This window comes from Alligator mississippiensis, chromosome 3 (assembly GCF_030867095.1).
Source record: "Alligator mississippiensis isolate rAllMis1 chromosome 3, rAllMis1, whole genome shotgun sequence".
NCBI lineage: Eukaryota > Metazoa > Chordata > Crocodylia > Alligatoridae > Alligator > Alligator mississippiensis.
The window spans coordinates 179,873,291-179,890,417 of record NC_081826.1 but is presented as its reverse complement, the minus strand read 5'-3'; the positions used below and the strand labels follow the sequence as shown (position 1 = coordinate 179,890,417).

The 17,127-nt window shown below is 42.3% G+C and overlaps 1 protein-coding gene across 8 annotated transcripts in view; it reads left to right on the top strand.

Moving 5' to 3' along the window:
• The window catches only part of CNTLN (centlein), a 369,536-nt gene that overhangs the window by 327,112 nt on the left and 25,297 nt on the right, over window positions 1-17,127 (top strand). The window contains exon 24 of one of the 8 annotated variants that reach the window (XR_009460954.1): window positions 508-1,157. The exons of the other annotated variants lie outside the window; for them this stretch is intronic. The gene's annotated coding sequence lies outside the window, so the exon portion shown is untranslated. The remainder of the gene's footprint in view (window positions 1-507; window positions 1,158-17,127) is intronic. 8 annotated transcript variants of the gene reach the window in all.

Sequence of the window (17,127 nt, the reverse complement as noted above, 5' to 3'; positions counted from 1 at the left end):
AAGATATGTAATTGAAAATCTCTGACAAGTTTGTAATTTTACACTATATTGGGTAAATCATGTTAAAATCCTTTTTGCATATCTTATCTCTTATCTAGAACTACTCATAAAAAAATTATAACAATAAAATAGCATTCTCCTCCCAGCCACACTAACTAATTTTTTATGTTGATTGTATGTCTCTCTTGATTGACCATACTACTTTGGTCCATCATTTAACCTAACTTGTTTTTACCAAGACAAGAACAACATTCTGTTTTTGATCTGTTGATCTCTTCTTTCTCTCTCTTCTTGATCTCTTCTATTGATTCTTTTCTGTCTTTACCACCTGTCTCACTTTTTATATTTTTTTTTACTTTCTCTTTCTGATCCTCAACCATTTCTACATTGTATAATAATTTTAGAATCATTGGTGAATAGGTGCAGCTAACCTAGATAATTTTGGAGGAAGTTTAAAAAAGGAGTGCAATTCCTTTCATTTAACAATATCTCCTCATCAACTAGCAGATATGGAACAAACTGAGGATCACAACTATGTTACCTGCTTTAGAATTGCTGTATCTTCCTTCAAGCTAAAGATTTCTAGTGCATCTACTGCAGGATGATGAAGGAGAAGGTGATGGTGGAAGAGAAGATATGTGGCCTGGAAGTGCAAGTTTCAGCACTGTAGCATGAGAAAGTTGGTGGACAACCAGATTTAGAAATTTATGCCACACCAGGAGGGACTGACAATAAGAAAGCCAAAAGGTTAGAAAATTAAGAAGTAGACTGTTGATTATTGACCAAGAGAAGAAAAATAATTGGAAGACATTCACCATAGCTTGATGTATTGCATCATTACTGGGTATTCAGCAATTCTAGTAATGTGGAAGCGATCTCTGAAGGAATGGAATTGAAGGACATACCTGATTAGCAGGTTTGCTGTTTGAAACATGCAGCTATTGATGGAGATTTTCAATCATCCTAAACAGGCAATGCTATATTTTGTCTTCTTGGAGTGAAAATAGAAAATATGGCAAGGATAGGATTCTAAAGTTGTCTTGCAAGTCTCCACTTATGATGATGCACACTGGAACCAATGACATGGCATTGCATGAAATGACACTCTTTATAGAATATGCCAAGGATTGTCAAAGAGAGCCAAAGAGAAGACAAGAGTGAGTGATCTTCCCATTAATCCTTTTAGTCCTTTGAGTGAAGAAAGACAAATAATGCTGGTAGCAGCTATTAGCTGTGAAGCTGGTAGGTTTGATATTGTACTTAGGCTACATGTGTGGAATAGGGAGCTACGTAAAAAGGATGGCCTGCAACTGATATGCAGAGAAACTTCTGTCCTTAGTTGAACATTAACTGTATGTAGCACTTAAAACAACCCATGCAGGTAGAAGGCTTTAAAAAGAAAAATGTGACACAGATTTAAATAAGTTGAACCAATGTGATGTCTGACAAAGAATATGAAAAGAATATTTTTCAGTGTATTTTAGGATTTTGGATAACAAACAAGGAATTGAAAATCTCATTGATTTTAAAATAGTGTATTTACTCAAATACAAGATGATTTCCCCACCCCCAATCAGCATGGAGAAATAAGCCTGTCATTTTACAGTCGCATACAATGAAACCACATTAAATACATTATCTATCTTTGAACTGCTACTAAAAGCAGCATATGCTCAGTAATGGAAACCAACTATGAAGTTGACTAAATGCAGCCAACACTTACTATAAAATACATATCCCATATTGGCTAAACACGCTGATGGGACTCTACCATAAGGATAAGTTAGTGCAACCCATCTGAATAAGATATATGATAGTGCCCATTGAGCACAGTCTGCCTCAGCACTGACTCTTTTTTCAAGTCATGATGAGCCACTGTATACATTTCAACTGCCTCTTCACTCCCACAGTTGAGCTGAACCTTTCTTTCCTGTTTCCAATTATTTCATTTCTTCACCAGCCTTAAATATCTGGCAGACATCACCAAATGGGGCCCCAAAAAGAATCTTTGTCGCTCACTCTGTCAGGTTGTCACATATGATTAGTGTGGCTTCAGGGTAAAGCTAGACCAAGTTGTCCTATGCCTCATCTACACCTAAATTTTTGGAGGATCTCAGGATTTGTGACAAGAACACCTGGTTCTAGTCTTGAGTCGGGGACTACTTAAAATGTGGATTCTTTGTGGAAGGTATCCAGAGTATACACACATACTGAGAAGTGCTGAGCTGTGGGGCCACCATGGCTTGAAACACTGCAGTCTCTGCTGGGGCCCAGCCCAGTGAACTATATAGTAAATCCTTAGCCTTGTGGTATTGGACTATATACAGTACAAACTAAAAGATCCTTGTTCTAATTAGTCCCCCATACTGTATTTATAAGCAAGTACAAAAGTGTTGCTTAAAATGCTTAAAAGTATGTTTATGGAGTACCTATGCTAAAACTTGTAGCAGTTTCAAAAGAGGTAAAATGCATCCATCCTGGATGAACTGAGTCTATAGGTACTATATATGCAAATTGATACAGCAAAACTTGATGGGATGAGTTACATGGTTACAAAGTAAAACTACCAGTTCAGGAAAGATAGAGAGAGTAGGCAGTGAGAGAGAAGGAATAGAACTGTTCACTGAAGACACCATTACTTGTTTCAGAGTAATTGATAACTCAGAGCCACAGGGTCCTGAATGCATTTGGATCAATGTATTTATTAACACAGCTTTGAAGGGGGTACAGATGGCTTTCTATTATGCACCACCAAATTAAATTTGAGAACAGGATGAGATTCTACTTAAGCACCTGCCTGTAATGTATAGAAAGAAAACGAGATTGTTTTGAGTTATTTAATTTGAGGGGTGATGTCCTGGTGGTTCCACAGAGTTATTAGTAGTAAAACATTCTTACAGTTTCTAATAATTATAGATGATGATTTTACAAACCTCTATGGTGTTTTGCACCACTTGGTGTAACTCAATTTTGGACCTCATTATAATGGATAGAGATGAATTAATTATGTGACCATTAGGCTAGAGAGCCAGGGTCATGTCCCACTTCAATTCAGTGTAGGCAAAGAAAATTCTTAGTCCAAGTTATTCAAAATTTTATTAATGATCTGGAAGTAAATAAAAAATTGTGCCAATGAAAGTTATGGATGAGAAAGATTGGAAAAATAGTAATATGTTTTAATGCAGGAGAATATGTGTAATTATACAGCTGAGCAGGGAATGCCAACCAAACCTGCAAAATAGGAAGTTGTATCCTGGAAAGAAGTAATTGAAAAGGATTGAGTGGTCATGTAGACACTGTGCATAAGCTTCCAATGCAGTTTTGGTGTAAAAAGTGGCCAGTACAATCCTTGGATGTATAAAAGAAGAGGAATGAGTGGTGTAGTGAGATGATTTTGCCATTATGTACAGAATTGTTGAGATCAGTTTCATAGTTGGTAGGTTCGGAAGGGACCTGAGCAGATCATCAAGTCTGACCCCCTGCCATAGCAGGAAAAAGTACTGGGGTCAAACGACCCCAGCAAGGTGTTCATCTAACCTCCTCTTAAAGACCCTCAGGGTAGGAGCCAGCACCACGTCGCTTGGAAGTTGGTTCCAGGTCCTAGCCGCCCTGACTGTGAAGTAGCGCCTCCTGATGTCTAGTCTGAATCTACCCTCTGCCAGCTTGTGGCCATTATTTCTAGTCACTCCTGGTAGTGCTCAGGGGAACAGGGACTCCCCCAATGCCTGCTGGTCCCCTCTGACTAGTTTGTAACAGGCCACTAGATCCCTCTTAGCCTCTCCTCGTAGGGCCTGCCCTGCTGCCCCCTGATCCATGCAGGTGGCCCTCCTCTGAACCCTCTCAATGCTGTCCACATCCCTCCTGAAGTGCGATGCCCAGAACTGGATACAGTACTCCAACTGCAGCCTGACCAGTACCGCATAGAGGGGGAGGATCACCTCCTTGGACCTGCTTGAGATGCATCTGTGGATGCATGACAAGGTGTGGTTGGCCTTCCTGACCACGTCCCCACCCTGTTGGCCCATGTTCATTTTGACATCAAAAATGATTCCAAGATCCTTTTCTGCCTCTGCACTGACAAGAAGGGAGTTCCCCAGCCTGTAGGTATGCTGCTGGTTCTTCCTCCCCGGGTGCAGCACCTTGCACTTGTCAGTGCTGAAACCCATCCTGTTTTCATCTGCCCACCCCTGGGTTGAACAGCGTGGGTCCAAGGACTGAGCCCTGGGGGACCCCACTGCCTACATCCCTCCAGGTCGAAAATGACCCATCCACCACCACTCCCTGGGTGCGGCCCTTCAGCCAGTTAGCGACCCATTTGACTGTGTAGATGTTGATGCCACAGCCCCCTAGTTTTTTAATGAGAATGCAGTGAGAGACTGTGTCAAAAGCCTTCCTGAAGTCCAGAAAGACTACGTCCACTGCCACCCCTGCGACTAAGGATTTTGTGACCTGGTCATAGAAGGCCACCAGGTTGGTCTGACAGGACCTGCCTCTAATGAACCCGTGTTGGTTGCCCCTAAGCATAACCTCCCCTGCTGGCCCCTCGTGGACATGCGCCAGGATAATTCTCTCAAAAAGCTTACCCAGGATCGAGGTAAGACTAACTGGCCTGTAGTTTCCTGGGTCCTCCTTCCTCCCTTTTTTTGAAAATGGGAACCACACTGGCCCTTTTCCAGTCCTCTGGCACCACACCAGAGCAACACGAGTGCTCGTAAAGCCATGCCAGGGGTCCCGCAATGACCTCTGCTAATTCCCTCAGCACTCTGGGGTGGAGGTCGTCAGGACCAGCTGATTTAAATACGTCCAGTCCCTCCAGAAGTTCCCTGACTAGATCCTCGCTGACCCTAGGCCTGGGTGCGCCTCCCCCGGGGCCTGAGGGGGTCCCAGCGGAAGGGGTGATCTGGTCCCTGCTCAGGAAAATGGAGGCAAAGAAATCGTTAAATAGGTTAGCCTTGTCGTCTGGTGTGATGACCAGATTTCCTAGTGTATGTTGCAGAGGCCTCATGTTACCCGATACCTTCTTTTTGACCCCTATGTATTTAAAAAAGGACTTCTTGTTGTCCTTGATCCGGGTAGCTAGTCCCAGTTCCATCTCTGCTTTGGCCTTCCTGACGGCCTTCCTGACTGCCCCCCTGCAGCCCCAAGCAATCGAGGTATAGTCCTCCCTGATGACAATTGGGTATATGCTTCCCTTTTAGCTAGGAGACATTCCTGTATGCTTTTGGTGAGCCATGGGGGCTTTTACGCCCTCTTGCCGCCTTTGATCTTTGTTGGGATTACCTCCCTTTGGGCTTGGAGGATCGTCTCCTTAAGGAATGACTACTCTTCTTGGACACCCGACTCCCCCCCGCCCCCCTCCCCCAGGACCTCAGTACTTCCCCAACTAGTCTTCTTACCTCATTGAAATCCACCCTCCTGAAGTCCAGGGCTGCTGCCTTGCTGCAGGCTTTTGCCACCTTGTGCTGAATGGTGAATTCCAGCAGGTGATGATCGCTGTCGCCCAGGTGGTCGAGCACCCGTAGCCCCCTCATGAGGTCATCACCTGTGGCCAGCACCAGATCCAACAAGGTGTCTCCCCTGGTGGGGCTATGCACCTCCTCAGTTAGATGGAGGTCCTGTATCTCAGCTAGGAATCTACATGAGCGGTTGGACCTGGCTGACTGCTCTTCCCGTTCAGGTCCCCCATGATGACCACGTCTTTTGACCTAACTACCTCCATGAGCTGACTTAAGAATTCCCGGTCTAGCTCTTCCCCTTGGTTGGGTGGTCTGTAGTAGACCCCCACTGTTAAGTCCCTTTCCCCTCGACTCCCTTGTATTCTAACCCAGAGCACTTCAGTGTGCCCCTCATCTGACCTTGTGCTACTAGATGAGGATGTGTATTTCTCCTTGATGTAGAGCACCACACCCCCACCTTTCCTCCCTGTCCTGTCCATCCTGTACAGCCTATAGCCCTTGATATTCACCGCCCAGTTGTGCGTTGGGTCCCACCATGTTTCTGTGAACCCCACTATGTCTGGTTTGGTGTCAGCTAGCAGGAGGGTAAGTTCCTCCTGCTTGTTTCCCATACTACGAGCATTTATGTAGAGACATTTGAGACCTCCTGAAGATGTGTGCACTGGCCCCCTAATCTCAGTACTGCCTGGGCCCCAGTTGCTTACCTGGGTATTTATTCTGCTCATCATTGGTCCAGGCTGGGCTGTTCTTGTGGGCGTCGCTTGGTTTATTGGTCCAAGGCTTCCTCCACCCTGAAATATTTTGTACAGTTTTAATATCCATATTTAAAGGATGTTAAAAATAGGATAATGCAAAGTAAAACACCATTAAACGATTTGAGAGTTGGAGAGAAAATCAGGCTTAGTCCTTATTCATATTCGTTTAAGAAGAAATAGTTTATGAGGTAACTTGACAACGGCATGCAGGTGTTTTCCTGGGGAAGAAAATACTAGGCACTAAAATGCTCTCTGGTCTAGTGGTGAAAGGCATAACAAAACTAATGACTGGAACAAAATCCATACATATTCAAACTGCAATTAAGACACTAATTTTTAAGAGTGGGGATGAGCAACCACTGAAACAAACTACTAAGAGAAGAGTCAGCTTCTCTATTTCTTGATGTCTTCAGGTCAAGAGCAGCTATATTTCTAGAAGATATGCTTAAACCAGACACAGGTTACGTAGCTTGGTGGAAGAGAAAACCAAACTATGATACAGACCAGATTTTAAATGATCTAATGGTTCCTTTTGACTTTAAACTCCATAAATCTATGAACTTTAGTACATCTTATTGCTACATCTTTGTTTTAGCTTCCTTGTTCTAAATTAGCTTTTTCTCTGTTAATTTTTCACCAGTTTCAGCTCTTACGCCACACTTGATTCCTTTGCATTTTTTTCCCCACTAAACTACAGGTTTTGTCTTCTCTTACTTCTGCTTATTCTTCCTCTTGCCATGTAAGGTGACCCTGCCAAAAATTCAAGTACTTTACTGATTCGTTCCAATGCAAATTTATTTACCCCTTTTCTTAGGTATCTTTTTGAGAATACCAAGTACTCTATTTCTCTTGCCTAATGGTATCTTACACTTCTAAATCTCCTGTGTCTTCTCTCCCTGTTATGTTAACTGTATAAACCCAGATTACACAGACTTTTTCTCAGTTCTCATTCTTCTCAATCTACCAGTTTTGATAGAGTCAATGACACTTTGCTCTGCTTTCTCTCCTTGAGTCCTTTTCCTACCTGCTTCTGATTTTCCTACCTCTATACCTGCTCCTTGAATGTCTCTAAAGGTAGCTTCCAGATTTGTTGTGGTGTAATTGGGTCCCCTAAGTTTCTCTTCTCAGCCCTCTTCTCTTCTTTCTTCCTGTTCCCTCTCTTTTACTCTGGTAAGCTTATCGGGTTTTATAATTTCACCCATGTCTCTTCTGTTTTGGATTAAACCCACACATCTTTAAAACCCTACTGCTAGAGGCAAAGATTTCTGTGGATGATATCTGTTATTGGAACAACTGCCTTTACACTCAAAGGCTTGTCTAAGTCTTCCCATGCACTTGGTCCAATAAAAGATATCACCCACAAAAATCCTTGTTTCTTGATATTTCCTGGACCATCATGGCTACCTCACTCCATCACTACCATCCCTGCTGCTAGAAATACTTGCCCTGATACAATTTTTTCTTTTGTCTTTGTACCTCTCCAAAATGTTGCCACTAAAATCTTCATCTCCAGCTTTCTGCTTTGGCACCTTCGTTCTTTCCTCTTCTGCAGCAAGCAAAAGTTCCACATAGTCACTTTTTATTAAATTTCATATGTCCAATCCTGCTTACAGCTCACCTCTGCTCTCATTTCCTTAAGTCAGTTTGTAAAAGCCCCATTTCTACTCCTTTTCCACTTCTGTCTTCCTGTTTTCTGGTGTCCTATGCCTTGGGGGGAAAAATTGAACAAAAAACCTGCTTTGAAACCCAGTCCTCTGGCCAGTATAGCACCATCTTTATTATGGTTCTGGCACCTATGCTTAACTGAATGTTGAGGTCCTATATGCTGGAAAAACAAATTTTATTAGCTTTCTTACTTATCATCACTGCATTGATGTCATCTCTCCCCAAATCTTTGTGCAGTGTGAAGGAAACCTACTGCTTTAGCATTAAGGAGTTTCAACAATTGAGCTTCACCCTCTGCCCCCATCGCACCAACTCCCTAAACATGGTCATGTTACGTGTTTAGGGGCAGAACAAAGCCACTAATAGCAACTCACTTGTCTTTCACCTTCTGCAATGTGATCCAAACTAGTAGTCTCTGGGGGTATGTCCAGACCAGTGCTCACATGAGGTGTGCAGCGCCACAGACCAGCCTGCAGCACATACCCTGCACTCACATGCAGGCATTCCCTGCACTGCTAATTTTCAGTGCAGGGTTTTTTTGACAGCAGGAGATCCCGGTGTCAAAAAACCTCACTCTTAAAAATGGGGCGGAGCACATGGCAGCTACCAACCAGGCTCCTTCCTGCCGGATTGCTGTGGCTACAGCCCTCAGAAGCCCCCAGAACCCCAGGTAAGGCTGCTGGGGCCAGCCCAGGTGCTGCACCTAACCTTCTGTACCCCATCAAGGGCAACTTGTTGCATGCCACAGCATGTGTACATGGGCGTTCTACAGGGACAAGTACAACTTATGTGCTGCTGCTGTTGTCCCTGGAGAAATGCATGTGCATGCTCATCTGGACACACGCCAGATGTTATGTTTACAAGCTTCCAAGCAACATCTAGGGACAGCAAGTTCTTCTATGAATTGCTCACCCGTGTATATTGATGAGTTTGACAGTCATGCAAATCTTGGGTTATTTTTAATCAAACCTGGATGGAGAGATTCTTCTATTCTGTACCTCTTTCCAATAATAATGTTTTAGCTGGCTAGAAGGCTAGTTGATTTTTCTTGTGCATTTTCTCGGACCACCTCCAGGCAGCCTCAGGTATCACCCTTGGCAATTTAACTTGTAATGGAGACCACCTGTCATTAATCCATGTTGACCTTCAATTTCCATTGATTAAAAGCATTTTAGGGCTCAGCTGGAATTTTCATAAGACAAATTAGAAGGCCAATTTAGACATTCTAGAATGTAGCATCAGGACATTACATCCTCATTATATTGCAAGTGAGGAGTTTTACGCATTTTTATGCATTATGTAAATTCTGCAGTATGTTGTTTTAAAGTGCATGCAGATGCATCCTCTCATGCAGAATACATAGCATGACTGCACCAGTACATGAAATATAGGGATCTGACCACTGCAGTCCCTTTGATACAGCTTCTAAATATTGCCCATAGCACCCTTTGAGAAGTTCCATCCAATCTCGACTTTACACTTTCAAGGCAGAAGAGCTGAAATCTTACTCAATGTGTAGATCCTCTTAGAGACCTTCACTTCAGTTGCCTTGCAGTCTCATGCAACCAGGTTATAATTCATCTGCTTAACATTGGAAAACTCCTTTTGCATAAAAGAACAAAACACCAGGTACTTGATAAATAGCAAACATTCCTCCAAAAAGATGCTAACTGGAACTGCCATGTTTGTGAATGAACATGATGCACTAGTGAAGGATTGGAAAGCTGGTAGTGTCCCAGGGTATAACAGTATTCCACCTGACTTCCTGAATTATCTTAGTTATCATGCTTGAATAATAGTTGCTCAGGTAAAACTTCCTAAGAGGTGGGGCAAATTGCAGATCATTGCCCTGTTAAACTAGGAAAAATCCATGACTGCAGCCAGTTGTAGCCTTATAGCATTGTTCAGTGTTTGCTACAAGATAATGGGAATGTTTGATCTTCCAATAGACCTCACCAATATCATGGTTATGGCACTTATAATCAAGTTCTCTCATTGACATCCCAAATCAAAAACAGGTGTCCAGCAAAGATGGAGACTGATGCCATGTTTCTTATTCTCACTTCTCTGTGCGTTTTATGGTACTTCATTAGTCTTCTAGTAAAATTGCCAAGACTACTCCTAAGTTTGATTTGTTCACACTGCGAAACTATTATTCTATTTCTGAATCCCCATAAACACAACAAGTTCCTGGAAAACACAACTTAGTGCCCTATCTCAAGATTCTATGCTAATGCCAGTTTATTTTGACTTGTATTTCAATGACCTATGTAAAACACTATCCTGTACCCTCATCCAAGCTGATGACATCTAGTTGTGCAGTCAGTCTGTGACTTTATGGACACCTTGATTTCTGATCTGGTGGTTTTATTCTTATGCTACTGTAATTTGACACTTGCAGTTGAATTCTCCAAAATCAGTTTCATGCATTTTCTCCCTGCATAATGTCTCTGCAACTTGGGACACAAGTGTTTCCCTCAGTGGACACCCAGTGAAGCACAGTCCACATCCAATCTATCTCAGTATTTCTCTTGATAGGGCTCTAATTTACTGTGACCATCTGTTAAAAGTAGCTGCCAAAATCAAGGCTTGCAACAATCTACTTGACATGTTGCCTGGATTCTCCCTATAGATATAGGCTAGATACAGACATTCAAAAAGTCCAAGGTGGAATTGATCTAAGTTATGTGATTTTCTGTAAGTGGCATAGTTTAGCTCGGTAGCAAATAGAACCCATATTTGTCCTTTGGTGGGGTGGGGGGCAAATTTTAGACCAGGTTCCATGATTTTTAAACTAGTCTAAGTGTGCTGAACTTCTGTTCTGTTACAGGTGTAGACTGGTTTCCAATCACTTATACCTAGGGACCTACTGAATTCATGGTGGAAGTAGAGTGCATAGCATCTTGCATATTCCCCCACACGCACCTCACCCTTTGTCCTCCACCCACCTCCACCTCGCTGCTGATTAGCGGAGGACCTCGCCACTCCCTTCTGATCAGCAGGGAAGCTAAAACCATGGTTTTAAACATGGTACCATTTTTTGCCTCCCCACCAGTCAGCAGCAAACAGCAGGGCCATCCAGGGCCTCTCAGCCAATCAATGGCAGAAGGCAAAAATGGCAGCATAATTTAAAACAGCAGTTTTTGCCTCCCTTCTGATTAGGAGCAAGCTGCAAGTGGGGGCCCTCCACCAATCAGCGGAAGTGGGGCAGGGGAGCCTGCAAGATTAAAGGAGCCACAGCACACCCCACTTCCACCATTCATTCAGTAGATCCCTACTTATACCAGTGAAAGTGTAGTGTCTGTACCTGGCCATAATGTTTCTGCTATTTGGACATCTGTCTATACTCTCTGATACTCACCAGCAGGATATTGTGCTTCACATTGGACACACTAATCCAACATGTGGTTAGTGGTAGTGCAGCTCCATGTCACCATGTGCATATCTGGAACTTTAACAGGCCACACCTTCTACTCAGGCTATCAGTGCAGGGTGATATTGCTTTGCTGTCCATTCATCCTGAAAATGCATTGGCCAAAGTGATAGCAAAATCTGAAACCTTGCCTAGCCTCTCATTCTACCTATCTCTCTTTAACCCTCCTCCAGCTTGCCTCAGGTCCTGCCATATACTATGATCAGCTTTGCTGCACACTAACTTCTCAATGGCATTTTGCTGACAGAAAGAATGGAATTCTCAGCAGTGATTAATCATTTTCTTGAGCCTTACCATTTGGCAACCATGTTTTGTTCTGTTGCTTCTCCTTCCTCCTGAATCATTTCCACACTGCTAAGGCCACTACATTGTCAGAAGACAAACATGGGATTTCCAGGACAATCTGAACTCCAGATGTGGTCAGGTACACACTGCAAATCATGTCATAGCAGAATCATAAATGTAATGGTGGTCTATTAATACTGAATGTTGTAACTGGTAATGCTATGGTTTTGGTGCCAAATTGGGCCAAATTGGTGGTGAGGTGATGGCACCAATGAGGCTTGGAAATGCTTGTCTCTCCTTGTGTGTAAATTGTCCATCTATTCCTCTCCCTTATCTCTTCCTATAAGACTTCTTAATGATAAACTACTAGTGGTTACCCATTATTAATGTTATATAAATGACAGTGCTTTTCAGTTTTCATCATATATATTATTTCATATATACTACAGTGTCTATATTTCAATTTCAGTCTTGCTTTAGATTGGGATTATAAACTTTTTGACTTAGGCCCCAAGCAGATGTTATACTTGAGATGCGATTAACTGGTTAATCATGTTTTACACATTCAGGGGATTCATGGCACAAGAAAACAGGAAATCAGCCACAAAGTTATTATACTAAATATTTGTGATATTGGCTGGTTTCCATTGTCTTAACCTGAACACATCGCAGGGAGGACCACATCAGAGTTTGTAACTGGCCCTGTGTGGTCCCCACCAGCCAATTATCAGCTGATCATTGGCACGATTGGGACCACACAGGCAGCCCCAGTGCCAGCTAACAGCAGATCAGGGATGCCACAGGGATGCAACCCCAGGGCAGTCCCAATCCTGCTGACAATCAGCTAATTGGGACCACTGCTGAGCTCAAGTCCTAGAGCAGTCTTGATCTGCCAATGATCAGCTGATCATCAGCCAGCTCCAGGGACCATACAGGGGCTCCATCCAGCCCCATTGATCCCCAGAGCCAGTCAACAATCAGCTGATAGTCAAGCAACTGGCTTTCAACTTGCTGGTTCAGGGATCATGACCCTGGTCTTCCCCTGCATTGGCAATATGGCGCAATTGGGATCTGATCCATGATCCCAGAATTGCGCCTCCTACCATGAGCATGTGGTATGGCAGGAGATACAGTTGTTGGGATCAGAGTCCATCATGCCTCCAACTGAACATCTGTCAGGGGCCTTAGGGACAGCATCTGCAATTAATTTAAATGGACTGTCCATAGCACATGAAACACTCCTGTTGCCATTGTAACACATTGCTAACTTATGGGTGTGGAGGGCTAAGCACTGCAAGTAGACATTGGACTTCAGTTCTTGAATATTAGCGTAAGGCAGGTGGGGCTACGTTGTTACATTTTGCTACTCTGAGTAGGAGGAGGAATAAAAGTGCACCAAATCCAGCTGAGGCTATGTTAGGAACACTGTCTCAGCAGAGGTCAGATTTCTTTGTCAATTTTGCAGTGTACATGGATATCACATGCTGAGCCAATGCTGGGAATGCTCCTTTCTTCATGGGTGGTCAGTTCTATGGACTGATGTGGATGGATGGTTGGTTCGTGGTTCACCACACCCCCTTTTGGTTGATATGCGTCCCGAGGATGCGTGAAGGGAAGCTGTTATTGCGGTGTTCTAGGTGTTGGGTTTGCTATTCTCTCTATTTTTTGTGTGGGGACAATCTAGCCCTAGTGTCAAAGGTCAGAAGGCAGTAAAATCTAGTTCAAATGTTGTTGTATGCCCATGGAGACGGTCATTATTGATATCAGTAGAATTTTTATTCACATATTCATCTACAACAAAATAGATGATTAATGAAGAGAATGTGTATGATAAGTAATTAAGTAATAATATATTATTAATTCCTTTAATCTGTCTGATAGTTCATTATTAAATGCGTGAGTATAGTACAGTGAGGTCTAAATGTGTGTGGCCTGGTTTGCTCTATATTTCAAAGGGACAATATGATAAATGTAATACATCTCTGCTGTAAATGACACAGAAGATTCTGTAATTGTAGAACTTAGGGTGATTTGTCTTGGGGAAGTGTCCTATTTGATTTTCCTGTGTCCAGAAAGAGAGCACCAGACACATACTTGCAAGTATATGTAGGCCCTTCCACCCACGAAGCACACCACCTAGAGGAGGAGTGCTAAGAGAAAAACCTTGGATATGGACATAGACATTCAAAATTGTTTATGTATGTTGAAACAGAAGAGAAAAACTGTTCAGCTCCCCTGAGAAGTATTTCCACTGGTGAAGGTTCTCTTCTTCCCTACAACTAGAGTGTGAACTACCTGGGCATCAGTTCTCTCTGACATTTTTTCTTATGGCCTGCCTTCAACACAAAAAGCAAAGACAAGTACTAGGTGCTTGGATCAGGTGCCTAATATTATCCAGATGATACATAGCCTGTATTTGTCTTGCTGATCATAGTTAATGTTTCATAGCATTGAGTAAGTTTACTATTTTGATTTGCTCAACTCTGGACTGAATAGCCAGTTGAACTATTCTACCAGCAAGGGACCTTCAAAGTCCTTCATTTGTAGATTTTATTAAAAGAAATGGGGAAATCTGTAGAATTTTAAAGTGCTCAAGAAACACTCTAATATTTTAAGCTAGGAAAGCACTGGTTTCCATTAAAATAAGAGAACTGGCAATCACTGCACAGACAAAATACAAGTAGTCTTAAAAACTTAGGACAGTTGGTTAGAATAGACACCTTAGTGCATGTGTTAATTTGACTAAAGGTCACTTTAACAGATTAGAGGGGTAATTTAGAAATGACAGTGGTTATTGTGTCTTTTGTGTAAATGAGCACTATTAGTTTTGCTTTCAAAATGGACACCTTGGACAAGCTGCAAGTTGATGGAAAATATGTTCCCAACTGGGAACATTTAGAAGCTAGAAGAAAACCATCTGCTCCATTTAGCTTCCTCTTAATTGTCATCACTTTATCTAGAAAAAATTTCCAGTGTGATTCCTTTGTGTTGTATTGTAGTAGATAAGTCTGCCAATCTGCGTTCAACCTGAATCAATTAAATAAAGGAAAACACATAGTGTTGTATAAGAATCAGCTTGTTCATCTGCAAAGCATAAAACTTAAAAGAGAAGGTATTCTTCCATTTTTTCCCTCTCTCTCTGAAAAATCTTACCATTTTACAAATCAAATACTTATTGGGTTTTCTAGTAAACATGCTGCTTTAGGAAAAAAGGAGAAACACAGTTGTTATTAAAAAACACCAACAGTTGATGGTTCTATGAAGAAATTGGTGATAAATTAAGTTAATATCCATCAGGATTACTCTGCAGCTGGGATTTAGGCAAATTGAATCAGAGGCCTGAATAGTGACAGTGAATATCTATTAGACTGTAAACAGAATAATAGGCTCTGTGGATTTTAATGAATGAAGTGAATGGCTGAGCTCTCACTGTTTAGGGATGGCATATGGTTAGTGATGCATACAATATGCCAGGAAGTGCATATAATATGGATGTCTTAATGGGTAGAATCTTGATTAGTAAAAATGAAGAATAAATAGAGAATTTTGCCTTACTCAAAATCATCTGTTTTTATTAGCTTTAGAAAGAATGCATTTCACTTGATTTTTTTATCACTATAACAGATAAAGATGACATGGATGTAGATAAAACATCTAGAATATTGCTTAACATTTTATGCTTGCAGTCTGCATCAACAGTTTAGAATAGTTAGTTTAAATGATTGATCCTATGTAACCGAATTGCAAGGTATAACACGTTTCAGCAGCTGCATGTAGAATCCTACTGGGAGACATATCTGTAAGTCTGATTCACATAACTAATGTTATTGGTATTATTTATCTTTATTATTTGCTTTCTCATAGTGCCTAGAAGACCTGCTTATATAATTTGGACCCCACAGTATTAGACATTGTACAAGCAGAACAAAGTGATGGTTCCTGTTTCAAAGACCTTAAAATCTAAGCATTATGGGATGGGTACAGATGTACAGAGCTGGGCAGGAGGTGACTTTTCTATCCCACCAAAGTTTTCTTATTCTACAATAGAACAAAACCAGAAGCTTTCAGAATGGAGTGAGTTCTAGGAATAGCCTGCAGTTTGGGGCACTCGTTTGAGGTGAGGGAGACCCAGGTTCAAGTCCCTGATCTAAATGAGACCAAACAGGGATGTAAACCTGACCCCCGTCAGGGGCCTGGTCTAACCACTGGGCTAATATAGTGTAGGGTGCCTGCTACATTTTGCCCAGAATTCCTTAAACCTTCCTTGTTAGCTGGTATGTTTCTACAACAAGTTTGTTGTAATAAGTCAACATTTTCTGAAAAAAAACATTGTGCTGAAAATGCTTGACCAGCTCTAATAAAGACTGAAGTCCACAGTGGTAATGACACTATATTCATCAGAATGATAGACAGCAGTCCAAATACACCAGCAGTCTAACTGTTGTCAAGATTTCTGGAGATCTTAAGGAGCAAATTTTAAGGAGGTATTTGAAAGAAAGTAAACATTTCTGCAGATGTTTATGAAATGCTTCTCCCAAAAATGTAGGGTAGGATGGGAGAAAACATAAAAAGTGCATGTTTGAAAACTTAATGATTGGGCAACAGGGACTGGTATCTTGGGCCCCTCAGAGGCAGGAGATGACTCCTGGATAGTAAACAGATTATGGGTAGGGTGAGGGTCTGCTGTGGAGGGGTTTGAAAGTGAAGTTTGTAAGGAGGATGCAAAGAAGGGGAATAATGATCAAAACAATTGGCTAGGAAAACGTTCTTTGCTGAAACATTCTGAATAGATATGAGCATGGCAACATTACATTTGTCAAAGGCAAAGGGAACTGGGGTGCAAGATAATGAGAGTGTGCAAGAGTTTTAGATGTATGGATGGCTAGAAAAGACTGTATTCTAGGTCACTGACAGACACTGACGTAAAGGCCCAATAGGATCTGATCCACAATCCCAACAGTCAGGCCTCTTGCCATGCCATATGTACATGTCAGGAGGCACAATTGTGGGATCAGGGACCAGATCTCATTCATACCCTGTTGCCAATGCAAAGGGAATTTGGGATTGGGATCTCAGGCTCCTCCTGCACTGGCAAACTACAGTCTGGGTGCCCAGTGCACTCATGGTGCCAGTTAGATGATTGGAGCTCCCAGTCTTGAGAATGTATTGGACCCCTTTACTCTGGTGGGCTCCCAAGGCTAGGAGGACCAGTCAGCTGCTTGATGCTTCCAGGCTCAGGAGCTCATTTCTTATTCCCTGTTTTATTGAACCATTATTGCATAAGTGTGGGGCTGGGTTATACTTTAGACTTACTACTTAAGTGCAACATCTGCTTGGGGCCCTAGAGTGTTTCATAGATTTCATAGACATTTGGGCTGGAAGGGACCCTGGAGGATCATCGAGTCCAGCCACCTGCCCCAGCTCTCAAGCTTCTCCACATCCTTTTTGAATTGTGGAGCCCAAAACTGGACGCAGTACTCCAGCTGCGGCCTCACCAAGGCCGAGTACAGCGGGAGAACGATGTCCCGGGATT